Consider the following 12530-nt stretch of genomic DNA (forward strand, 5'->3'; position numbering starts at 1 on the left):
ACGGTGGTCCACCAGGCCTTTTGGCCAGGAGGACCAATTGGGAACCTTGTCCCCGTCAGGAGCTTCGTGCCCCGGGGGATCAGGGTAAGCGGTCCAAGCCCCTTTAGGGGTAGGACACAGCACACCCCTAAGTGCACTTTTTCGTGTGGTGTTTTGCACTTGCACATTTTTTGTGAACACTTACGGGTTTTTTCGTTACAGTTGCACGTTTGCGGACTTAAAAAAAAAAAAAAATGAGTAGAGAAGTGTGTGGGATTTTTTTGAATTTTGATATACGTATCACTATCACTTACAATTATATCCATTTCTTCCTCATATTTCTCTCTGTCCATCACCACTACACCTCCACCCTTATCTGCGGGTCTAATTACAACATTGTTCTTATTTTTTAATGAAAGGAGGCCTTGATGAAAGAATTCTTCTTCTCTATACTTTCTTGTCTGTGTGTAGAACATGTACAATATAAGGAAAGACAGTACAATTACAATTCATTTCAGTACAGAAGGAATAGGAGGGCCCGGCCCGTGGAGCTTACAATGTAAAGGAAGGGGGAGGGGATACAAAAGGTGATCGCTGCGGGGGATTATCTGGTGGAGGGGATTCAGGTACAGTTCTTAGGTGGAGGTGGGGTAGGCTTCCCCGAATAAGTGAGTTTTCAAAGATCGCCTAAAGGCACGCAGGGTGGGGGCTGACCGGAAATACTGTGGTAGGGAGTTCCAGAGGATGGGAGAGGCTCTGGAGAAGTCCTGGAGGCGAGTGTGGGAGAAGGTGATGAGGGAGCTGGAGAGGAAGATATCATGGGAGGAGCGGAGCGGGCGATTTGGGCGATATCTGTGGATGAGGTTGGTGATGTAGCTAGGGGCAGTGTTGTGGATGGCTTTGTAAGCTGTGGTTAGTATCTTGAATTTTTTACATTGGGTTAGTGGAAGCCAGTGAAGGGATTGGCAGAGAGGGGCAACAGTTTCTGATTGGTTGGTAAGGTATCGGTTGGTTATTACTATTTATACAGTGATCAGATGATTGGGAACCGGTCCTCCTAGTGAGATCTCGGTCTCTGTGCTAGGAGCGTGCTGTGCAGTGTCCTCTCATCACAAACACAACAGCACACATACAGTATACAGCCCCATGGATACAGACTCCCTTCCATGAGACCACACATATACAGTATACAGCCCCATGGATACAGACTCCCCTCCATGAGACCACACATATACAGTATACAGCCCCATGGATACAGACTCCCCTCCATGAGACCACACATATACAGTATACAGCCCCATGGATAAAGACTCCCCTCCATGAGACCGCACATATACAGTATACAGCCCCATGGATACAGACTCCCCTCCATGAGACCACACATATACAGTATACAGCCCCATGGATAAAGACTCCCCTCCATGAGACCGCACATATGCAGACACTCAGTGGGAAGGGGTTAATAATATTGATTGAAGTATAACCAAAGGCAAAACGTTCTCTTAGTTTTGGATGGAGTGGAGAGGGATTAGAATGCTATTCAGTTTTTATAGCTGTCTGTGCCCCTGTTAAGGAGATTCACCCTCCCTATCTGTCCTATTTACCGTATTTATTGAAAGTGAAGGTAAAAGAAAATCCCAAATTATGGGTTGTCCCCTGAAAAGTATTAGAGGGGTAATCTTCCAATGGGGACACTCGTTCTGGTGATCTGAGGTTCCCCAAGGAACTTGATAATTTGCAGGAATTTCCTCTCATTTCCTATTTAATAGAAACATAGAAAAATTACGTCAGAAAAAAACCAAGTGGCCCATCGAGTCTGCAGTTTTTTTTTGGGGGGGGTTTGGGTTTTTTTTTAGTTGTTTTGTTAATTTTTTTGTTCTGTGCTTATCTATGGCTGTTTGAGACAAAAAGTAAAGGAAAATCTCTGCAATGGGACACAGGTGGTGAAAAAAAATCTGAGGGGTTACAGCCCTCCCTTGCTCTATTCAAAATGAAAAAAAAAGTTTGGCCGATAGTTCTACCTTAATGCCCGTTTGATTTATTTATTTTCTATGTGTTTAATTACCCCCCCCCCTTAGTTTTCTTCCATTTGGATATCAGTTCTTTTTATCATGGCGGCTCAGCCTACATTACATGTGGGCATTACCTAGGGCAGTCTGTAGGCAAATACAACCTACCTAGGTACCTGGGTACACCCAGTCATCCAGACTTGGACCCACCCATCAAAGCATTTTGCACATGGACAACCTTCGGTGCTAGCCATTGTAATCTGTTTCCATACTCCATTGAAAATATGAAAGAATGTTAGCTGCACTCCACTTAGCTTCTCTTACAGTATTTTTTTAATCAATGAATTGACTGCATACAGCAATGTCTCCACCCAAAAACCAACCTTCTTTGATGCATTTCACCACTCCTGGCTTGCTCACAAGGTTCTACCATTTTCTGTTCTGAAGAAATATCTGTTTGGTTCCCCGTGTCCTTTGAAGACTGATTCTGGTTGGGAAGGTCTGGTTCATTATAATCACCTGCTGCACTCTCAGTGTTCTAATGAGAAAAGTTGCAGGGTCTCCATCCTCCATCCAGTATTTAGCCCTTGGGGAGTATGTTAGCATGTGGGTTAGCGCCCCCTTCTGACTGGAAATGATCTTGACTTAGCGGGGCCCCACAATAGAGGCAAACTTCATTCTTACACTTTCCTGCCAGTGACCACTGTGTCCAGGACTCACAGACAGTTAAAAAGAGACAGTGCAGAACACTAGTCTTCCCACCAGCTTTTATCAACGACTCTTTGTAGACTACAACTGAAGGCCAGGAAGGGAGCCACTCCACTAACACATGCAAGGCCTGGCTTCTCAGTGGTTGCTTATTGTGATAGTTGTTGTGCTTCAGCCATTCCCTGGGGAGGTGTACCCAGCAGGTGGCTGGAGATGAATATAAATAGTCTGGAGTCTGGAGGAGCCCGGGTCTTGTCCTGCTGGTGACGTTTGCAGCCTTTTTGAGACAATCCTGCTAGAGTCTGCTGACGTTCATCGAGGTCCCAGCTATGGCAGAGCTGGAGGGCCTATTCATTATTTTCTTCTGGAGCTAAGGATTTGGCACTGAAGAGTGCCTGGTGGAAGCTGGGAGGTGTGCAGCTGCCTACTCAGTTGTGAGTATTGTCCCAAGCTCAAAGTTTAGTGACTGTGCTGTCCTACTTCATATAGTGGACTCGGTGTAGTTATTCCCCCCTGAGGTCATCACAGAGGACAAGGGGGCGCTCTTTATGTCTGGAGGAAAAAAAATGTAAACTCCAAACACGGAAAGTTTTCTTCACAGTGAGAGCTGTGAGAATGTGGAATAGACTCCCTCAAGAGTTGGTTGTGGCCAGCTCAGTGGATTGCTGTAGGAAAGTCCTGGATTCTTTCTTGGATACACAGAATATAACTGGATATAACATTTATAGGGAAACTTGATCCAGGGAATATCCGATTGCCTCTCGGGGGATCAGGAAGGAATTTATTTCTCTGCAGGATCAAATTGGATCGTGCTTTATTGGGTTTTTTGGCCTTCCTCTGGATCAACTGTGGGTGTAGGATTATAACTTTTTTTTTTTAATGGTTGAACTGGATGGACTTTTGTCTTTTTTTAGCCAGACTAACTATGTAACTATATATGTAACTATTTATGTAACTATGTAACTTCTGGGGTGCCAGCTGTAGCTCATTCTGAGACTGCTTCTATAGGGTCTCGGCTCTGGTCCTCCCCTTTCTTTCTGGCTTAAAGACTGTTTGAAGACATTTTGGATTGTGTGTCCTCCTGTCACAAGTCAGTATTTCTGGAGTATCATATACCACTCCACTCCCTCTCCTGTTACCAGTTCTACAAGCAAATAAACTTAAAAATGATGTCCTCTTTGACCTTTTTGGCACCAGGGACCAGTTTAGTGGCAGCCAATTTTTCCAGGGACCAGGGGGATCTTCATGGAGTCGGTCCTCAGATCCCTTCACACCACAACTCCCCTTTACAACCCAATCCCCCCTTTATATCAGTGTAGTGTTCCACAGTTCCCCCTTTAAAGCTGACCTACAGTTTCCTAAGTTGCCCTTGACATCACAGCCCGCATTACATTGCAACGCCCTTAGCAAACACCCCCCCCCCATCACAATACCCCTTGAAGTCATGACCCGCCTTTCCTCTCTAACATCACTGCCCCCCTTTAAATCTTTGCCTCCCCTGCACAGTCCTACCTTTGGTAAAGTAGAGGCAGTTATCAGCTGTGTGTCCTCTCCCGAGTCTCCCACCCGTCATCCTATCAGCAGAGCAGGGAGCAGGAGGAGCTGCAGATCTGGACGGAGGGCAGGAGCTGCCCAACTTATTATTTGAATTACGTTAAGAGGGTGATTACCTAATATGAAAAGACTACCGCTCTCTGTGCGGATCTCCAGCTGCTCCCGCTCCCCGCCCTGCGATGACAGGATGACATTGGTGGCCAGGCGGGAGATGCAGGAGAGAACACAAAGGCTAAGTGACATGGCTGCACAGCAGGAGGTGAGCAGCAATCGTCGGCAATGGTAGTCTTGTCTGGACCTCATCATTTCTTGAGCAGCTCGGTCGTCAACAGGCCTTGAATCAGTAGTAGGGGACCCGGCCCTAGACTGGTAAATAGAGCCAGAGTGAATAGATTGTTGCCTGTGTGATTGGTTGGTTGACTCTGCACTGTTTTGGGGAAGAACCAGGTAAAATTAGCAGTAGTGATGGGCCGAACACCCCCCTGTTCAGTTTGCAGTTGAACATTCAAACCTAATGAAAGTTTGACCATGAACTTTGAACAGGGACAATTCACTAATGGGTATCTTACCATATCTGAGTATGACCTGTGGTCAGGTGCATTGCTTTGGCCAATCACAATGCAGTGCCAGGGTGCAGTGCATTGTGGGGTGTGGCAGGCGAACAGTCCGCCTAACGCCCTTACCGTTTGTGTGTCCGTTGAACATCTAGCCCAAAATTAAACAGTGGATCCTACGGGGGTAGTGCTGCAGTAATATGCTGCTTGCAGTAGTTCTACCGCTTCCAATTACTAGGATTAGATTACTAAATATTAATTTTTCCAGGAAGGGAAGGCCTTCTGTTCACAGATGTCCTGCCCTGGGTGGAGGCACTGCCAACTTTAGTATCCAACCCACTCTTCCACTTAGTGAAGGTTCTGGTTCTCTTATTTACCTAAACGTGTAGCGCAATAATCTGTTCAAGAAGAGTGATTTCCCATAACCCCCCCAAAAGATGGCTACACCCATATGGAAGAAAAATATATTTGAAATATATTTTTCTTCTATCTGGACACACTGCTTGATATTTAGGTGCAGCGCAGTCAGAGAGCATAGAGAGATATGAGTGCACTGCAATTCTGGCGGGATCAAAAAGTATTTGTTGGCATGAGCATGAGTAAATGTGCAAGCATTGAAAGCTGTACGGAATATGTTTTATTATATTTTGTCCAGATTCTCACGTCAGCTTTTTATACCTGGATAAAGTTTGTTGTTCAAAGAACAAGAAAGATCTGTAGCATATGGAAGAAGTAATTTTTTTCTGTATTCAGCTTCCAATGGTCCTTCCAAAGGACAGCCAAGGCCAACATCTGACCCTTAGGTCCAGGTGCCGAGTGACCCCCAGCTGCAAGATGCAAAGAATCTGTGTCAAGTAGATTCTACACAGAAGAAGTTTCCTGGATTCACACCAACAGAAATAATCTTTCACAGTCCAGTGGTGCACCTTACAGGGAGTCTCATGTGCCTTTATGTGACATATAGCATGGTCAGAATCACTGCCTTCAAAAAAACCCCATGCCAAAAAAGCCAGCATTTGAGAAGAAGGATGCGAGACTGAATCCTGCAATAACAGATTGGCAAGCAGCCGCCAAGCATCGGCAAGCAGGCATATCACACTCTCCTTGGCCAATATGCAGTTATAAGCAAGGCTGCAATGCCATCTGCTTTGCTTCTGAAAAGCAACCGAGGAAGTAATCTCAGTGAGATGACCCCTCAATAAGTGTGTAATGATCCCAGAAAATGATCAGGGCAGCCACTGCCTCCACCCTCAGATCCAATGACCTGTGGACCAAGCTGTCCAACTTTTCATCCCTTACCAGTCCCTTAATTATCTTACATACTATTGATGTTAGGCTGACGTGTCTGCAGTCTATAGGTATACATCTCAATCCTTTTTTGTAAATTGAAACCACATTTGCTCTACACCAATCAGTTGGTACCATTGCAGTCAGTAAGGTGTCTTTAGAAATTAAAAATAGCGCCTTCACTATAACTGAGCAACGTTCTATAAGGACTAGTGGGGGGTAAGCCATCTGAACCTGGTGATTTGTTCAGATTGAGATTCTCTAGTGTCCTTTGTACCTGGTTTTCAGTCGCAGGGGCACGTTGGGTAAAACATCATTAATATCACTGGTAAGACTGTCAAATCAATCTTTTCCATTTGTAAAATTTGAAGAGCAAAAATAATTTAACATTTGCTTTTTCCCTGTCAGTTGTGACCAGATATCTGTGTATCTGTTATGGGGCCTAGCTCTTCTTTTATAACCTTTTTTTGTATTGATATATTTGAAAAAAAATAATGTTTTGAATGTGTTTTACTTGCTGTACTAATGTGTTTCTCTAGTTTCACTGCTCTGATCTTCCCCTTGCATTTTGTGGTTGCATTTCTTGTATATCTGGAATGCTAAGGGTGTCCCTTCTACCTTCTGCTTTTTAAAAGCCAATTTTTCATTCATTATTTTTTCACTAGAGTTTAGCCACATAGGATTTCATTTTATTCCTTTATGCTTGTTACCCAATGGAATACAATAACTAATGCATTTGCTTAACTCATATTTATAACACTCATAATTGCCTTGGGTGTTCTTTGTTGCAAATATACGGTCCCATTGAGTGTTGTGCAGTGGGGCTCTCAGCTTACTGAAGATGGCTTTTTTGAAATGTAGAGTTTCTTTCCTACCAGCATGCTTCTCTTTCCTGTAACTTATTGTAAATGTGATTGCTCCATGTTCACTATTACCCAAGTTGTCTCCAACCTGCACACCTGTAAAAAAGCTCTGTGTTTGAAATTAATAGCACCAAGAGGGCATGTTCCCTCTTTGGGGGCTTCCACCATCTGTTTCATAAAATTGTCCTGAAATACGTTTGACGAATGACAAGCCTTTGCTGACTGTGCAGTTCCAATAATATGCAGTAAAATCAACCAGAGTAATACCATCGCCCTGCTTACCAGCCATTTCAGTCTGTGAAAGGAGCTGAGACTCATCTTCATCCAGACCCAGAATGGTCATAGGGTCCACCTGATGTTTCTATGGCACTGTATTCATTGCAGTGCGGACCTGTTTGTATCACAGTGCCCGTTTGCGTTGCCATGTGGGGGATCAGCTCTGTGGGTGTCCCATTGTGCAGCTCCCCAAGCAGAGAGACCTTGCGGGCACTGCAGGATTTCAATCCTTGATGGTGTAGTGTGTTACCAATTGTTTTCTTGGTGACTGTGGTCCCAGCTGCCTGGAGATTTGAACCAATGACCCTAGCACTGCCAGGTGGAAGTGCTAACCATTTAGCCACTGTGCTACCCAATTTTAAAGGACCTTAATGTGATTCTTCTTGAGCCGCTCCTTTTTTGCCTTGGCCGTGTGTTTTGGGTCATTGTCATGCTGGAACACCCATCCACGACCCATTTTCAATGCCCTGGAGGGAAGAAGGTTCTCACCCAAGATTTGCCGCTCCATTGCCCCGTCCATCGTCCCTTTGACGTGGTGCAGTTGTCCTGTCCCCTTAGCAGAAAAACACCCCCAAAGCAGAATGTTTCCACCACGTTTCACAGTTGGGATGGTGTTCTTGGGGTCATAGGCAGCATTCCTCCTCCTCCAAACACGGCAAGTTGAGTTGATGCCAAAGAGCTCCATTTTGGTCTCATCTGACCACAACACTTCCCACCAGTCCTCCTCTGCATCATTCAGAGGCTCAGTGGCAAACTTCAGACGGGCCTGGACATGTGCTCTCTTGAGCAGAGGGACCTTGCAGGCACTGCAGGATTTCAATCCTTGTCAGCGTAGTGTGTTACCCATTGTTCTCTTGGTGACTGTGGTCCCAGCTGCCTGGAGATCATTGACAAGATCCTCACTCGTAGTTCTGGGATGATGCCTCACTGTTCTCATGATCATTGACACTCCACGAGGGGAGGTCTTGCACGGTGCACCGGTCCTAGGGAGACTGGCAGTTGCTTTGTGTTTCTTCCATTTGTGAATGATTGCACCGACTGTTGTCACCTTCTCACCAAGCTGCTTGGCCATAGTTTGGTAGCCCAGTCCAGCCTTGTGTAGGTCTACAATCTTGTCCCTGACATCCTTGGACAGCTCTTTGGTCTTTGCCGTGGTGGAAAGTTTGGAATCTGATTGTTTGATTGCTCCTGTGGACAGATGTCTTTTATACAGGTAACAGAATGAGATCAGCAGCACTCCCTTTAAGAGACTGCTTCAAATCTCAGCTTGTTACCATAGCCGGATCTAAGGGGGTGCTGGGGTGGGCTGCGCCCCCCCAGAATTCAGTTGTGTCCCTCCAGGCTGGCCTTCTCACAGACATTGTGCCCAGTTGATGAGCCCCTCTCCCCATCAGGGCTAGGAGAAGCAGAGGGCAACGTGGTACAGTGTAGTGAAGGTGATAGGACAAATGGCAGCGGCAGAAAGCAGGGAGGAGGTGTGAGCTGTGCTCTCGCTTTCTGTCCTAAGACAGCAGATGAGAAGGGATCGCTCTGACATCGGGCTGTACACTGACTGTACCAGTCCCTTACCCACGTGTTCTGCAGCTGGGAGACAGTTTGCAGGTAAGGAAAGAGTGCGTGAACGATCCGATGTGAGAGCGATCCCTTCCCATCTGCTGTATAGAGGAGTGCTCTAATGTCAAGATGGGAGAGCATAGCATGGCTCACACCTCCTGGAGGGTTGGGGAGGGGATCTCATGGCAGGGGAACTGTATACAATGGGGGGGCTAACAGAAGGATTGGGGGCAAATTTGGGCTAAGAGGGGTATTTGAGCTTGGAGGGAAAGATTTGTGCTATAAGGGGGTATGGAGGGGAGGTTGGTTTCTGCTAGGAGGGGAGATTTGTGCTAAGAGCAGGGATTTATGCTAGGAGGGGGGATTTGTGCTAAGAGCAGGGATTTATGCTAGGAACAGGGGCGGACTGACCATTTGGAAACTCGGGTACTGCCCGAGGGCCCGGGGTCAGTAGGGGGCCCCATGAGATGCCCCTGGTACCTTTTTCATAGGCTTTTTTGAGTTTGAGCAAGGACACAGGGGCCCTATGATCCCCTATTGCCGGGGGCCCCATGAGTTGTCAGTCCGCCCCTGGCTAGGAGGGGGGATTTTTTGCTAGGAGGGGGGATTGGGGGGATTTATGCTAGGAGGAGGGATTTGTGATAGAAAGAGGGATTTATACTAGGAGGGGGGATTTGTGATAGAAGGAGGGATTTATGCTAGGAGGGGAAATTTGTGGGAGAGGATTTGTTCTGGAAGGGGGGTAGAGAGGACTTGTGCTGCGAGGGTGATTGATTTGAGCATGAGGATTTTTTGCTGGGAGGGGGGATGAGGGGGAATTGGTCTAAGAGTGGGAATGGGGGAGTTGAGCTAGCAAGGGGTTCGGGGATTCGGGCTAAGAGGGTGGATTTGTGCTAAGAGTAGGGATTGGGGGGATTTATGCTAAGACGGGGGGATATGTGGGAGAGGATTTGTGCTGATAGAGGAGATTTTGAGAGAGGACTTGTGCTGGGAGGGAAATTGATCTGGGGGTGAAAATTTCTGCTGGAAGGGGGGATTAGGGGGAATTGGTCTAAGAGTGGGAATGGGGGAGTTGAGGTAGGAAGGGGTGGGGGGATTTGTGCTAAGAGGAGGAACTGGGGGGATTTATGCTAGGGGGGATATGTGGGAGAGGATTTGTGCTGGGAGGGGAGATATTGAGAGAGGACTTGTGCTGGGAGGGAAATTGATTTGGAGGTGAAAATTTCTGCTGGAAGGGGGGGTGAGGGGGAATTGGTTTAAGAGGGGTTAAGAGGAGATTGAGGGGTTGATCTAGGAAAGGGTGGGGGATTTGGGCTAAGAGGGGAGATTTACGATAGGAGGGGGAATTTTGGGGGGAGGATTTGTGCTAGGATGAGAAATGTGAGGAGAAAGAGGATGTGTGTGTGTGTGTTTGTTGGGGGGGGTGATTTTTTTGGGTGGGGCAGATTAGTGCTGGGGGAATATTGGGGGGGATTTGAGCTAAGAGGCGGGATGGGGTGGCAAATATTTGTGCTGAGGGGGGATATAGAGGGGGAGGAGGAGGAATATTCGCCTTTTGTGGGGGGAGAATTATAGCTTGCAGAGGTGATTTTTCCTTAGGGGGTGAGTGTGCTGATGAGCAGTGTAGGGAAGGAGGAGCTCTGCTGATTTCTCTGCCAGACGTGATCCTGTCCATCCTTTCTGCCTTTCCCTGTTTCTGCCTTTCCCTGCTGACCCTTGTCCTCTGTCTTACTGACCTCTGTCTTCTACCCCGCTGACCCCTATCCTCTGCCCTACCGACCGCCTGTACTCTTGTACACGGCCCTACATCTCATCCTCGGCCCTTCTGACCCACTGCACACTGCCCTGCTGCCTCCGATACACTGCTGTGATAACCACCTGTACACTGCCCTACAAACTGCTGACCAAGGGTCAGTAGGGGGGCCCTTGAAATGCCCCTGGTACCTTTTATAGGCTTTTTTGGGAGTGCTTTGAGTGTGGGCAAGGACCCAGGGGCCCCATGATCCCCTATTGCCCAGGGGCTCCATGAGTTGTCAGTCCGCCCCTGTTAGTGAGTAATATCGTCTCTCAAACTCCCATTCAGATAACTCTGCACATACATACATACCTCCCCTCCACCCCTTCTTCCAATTCTGTTCCTCCAAAATAGAGTGTAACCCTCAATATTTGAAGCCCTAGCATGTGAGCTGTTCAACCAGGTTATTTACACAAAGTCAAAATGATCCTGGAATAACTGATGTTCTAGTTCAGTTTCCAAAACTGGCCTGGGGGCTGGCTGTGGCCCTTTGCTTGCCTTTATCTGACCCTTGGGGTACTATTCCTTCCACTGACACCAACAATGGGGCATTGTTTTTCCCACTGACACCAACAATGGTGCACTATTCCTGTCACTGACACCAATGATGGGGCACTATTCCTCCCACTGACACCAACAATGGTGCACTATTCCTCCCACTGACACCAACAATGGTGCACTATTCCTCCCACTGATACCAACAATGGTGCACTATTCCTCTCACTGACACCAATGATGGGGCACTATTCCTCCCACTGATACCAATGATGGGCCACTATTCCTCCCACTGATACCAATGATGGGGCACTATTCATCTCACTGACACCAATGATGGGGCACTATTCCTCCCAATGATGGGACACTATTCCTCCCACTGATACCAATGATCGGGCACTATTCCTCCCACTGATACCAATGATGGGCCATTATTCCTCCCAATGACACCAATGATGGGGCACTATTCCTCCCACTGATACCAATAATAGGGCACTATTCCTCCCACTGACACCAATGACGGGGCACTATTCGTCCCACTGATACCAATGACGGGGCACTATTCCTCTCACTGACACCAATGATGGGGCACTATTCCTCCCACTGACACCAATGACGGGGCACTATTCCTCCCACTGACACCAACGATGGGGCACTATTCCTCCCACTGACACCAACAATGGGGCACTATTCCTCCCACTGACACCAACGATGGGGCACTATTCCTCCCACTGACACCAACGATGGGGCACTATTCCTCCCACTGACACCAATGATGGGGCACTATTCCTCCCACTGACACCAACGATGGGGCGCTATTCCTCCCACTGACACCAACGATGGGGCACTCTTCCTCCCTCTAATACCAAAGACAGGGCATTGTTTACTCCCACTGATGTCAGGACATTTTCTACCTCCGCTGGCCTTGTTTCAGCCCTCTGTCTGAAGGACACTAAACTTGGCCCTTTGTTCAGAAAGTTTGGAGACCTCTGTTCTAGTTCATCCATTTTGTTTGCCAGACTTTCTGCATTTGTGAACATACCTTTTAATTTTGAAATAGCCTTTAATATTTGATTAGCATCTTAGGGGGCTCAGCAAGAAGAGATACTACCAGACACACCTCGAGGTAGCAGGTTCAGATCCAGGTCCTGACAACACCACACCCCAATTGGACAAATTCCTCATCACCAACCAAACCAGAAGGAACTTTCAGCTGTAAAATGTACTATTCAATAGCACTAAAGCCTGATAAATAATATTCTACTATTACTTATTTTTGAGGAATATCTTGACGCCACTCTTTATTGCATTGGATTTAGGTGATGTAATTTCTTTGACATCTAGTTTGAGCCCCCGATCCCCCCATTGTTTTGGTGTGGAAGCTCTTAAACTCCAAATATTTTTATTATTCAGAACATCCAAAAACAGTCCAATGCATTTTGGGGATTTGAAAGGA

Source organism: Staurois parvus, unplaced genomic scaffold (assembly GCF_062004578.1).
Source record: "Staurois parvus isolate SC_StPar_1 unplaced genomic scaffold, SC_StPar_1.0 ptg000333l, whole genome shotgun sequence".
NCBI lineage: Eukaryota > Metazoa > Chordata > Amphibia > Anura > Ranidae > Staurois > Staurois parvus.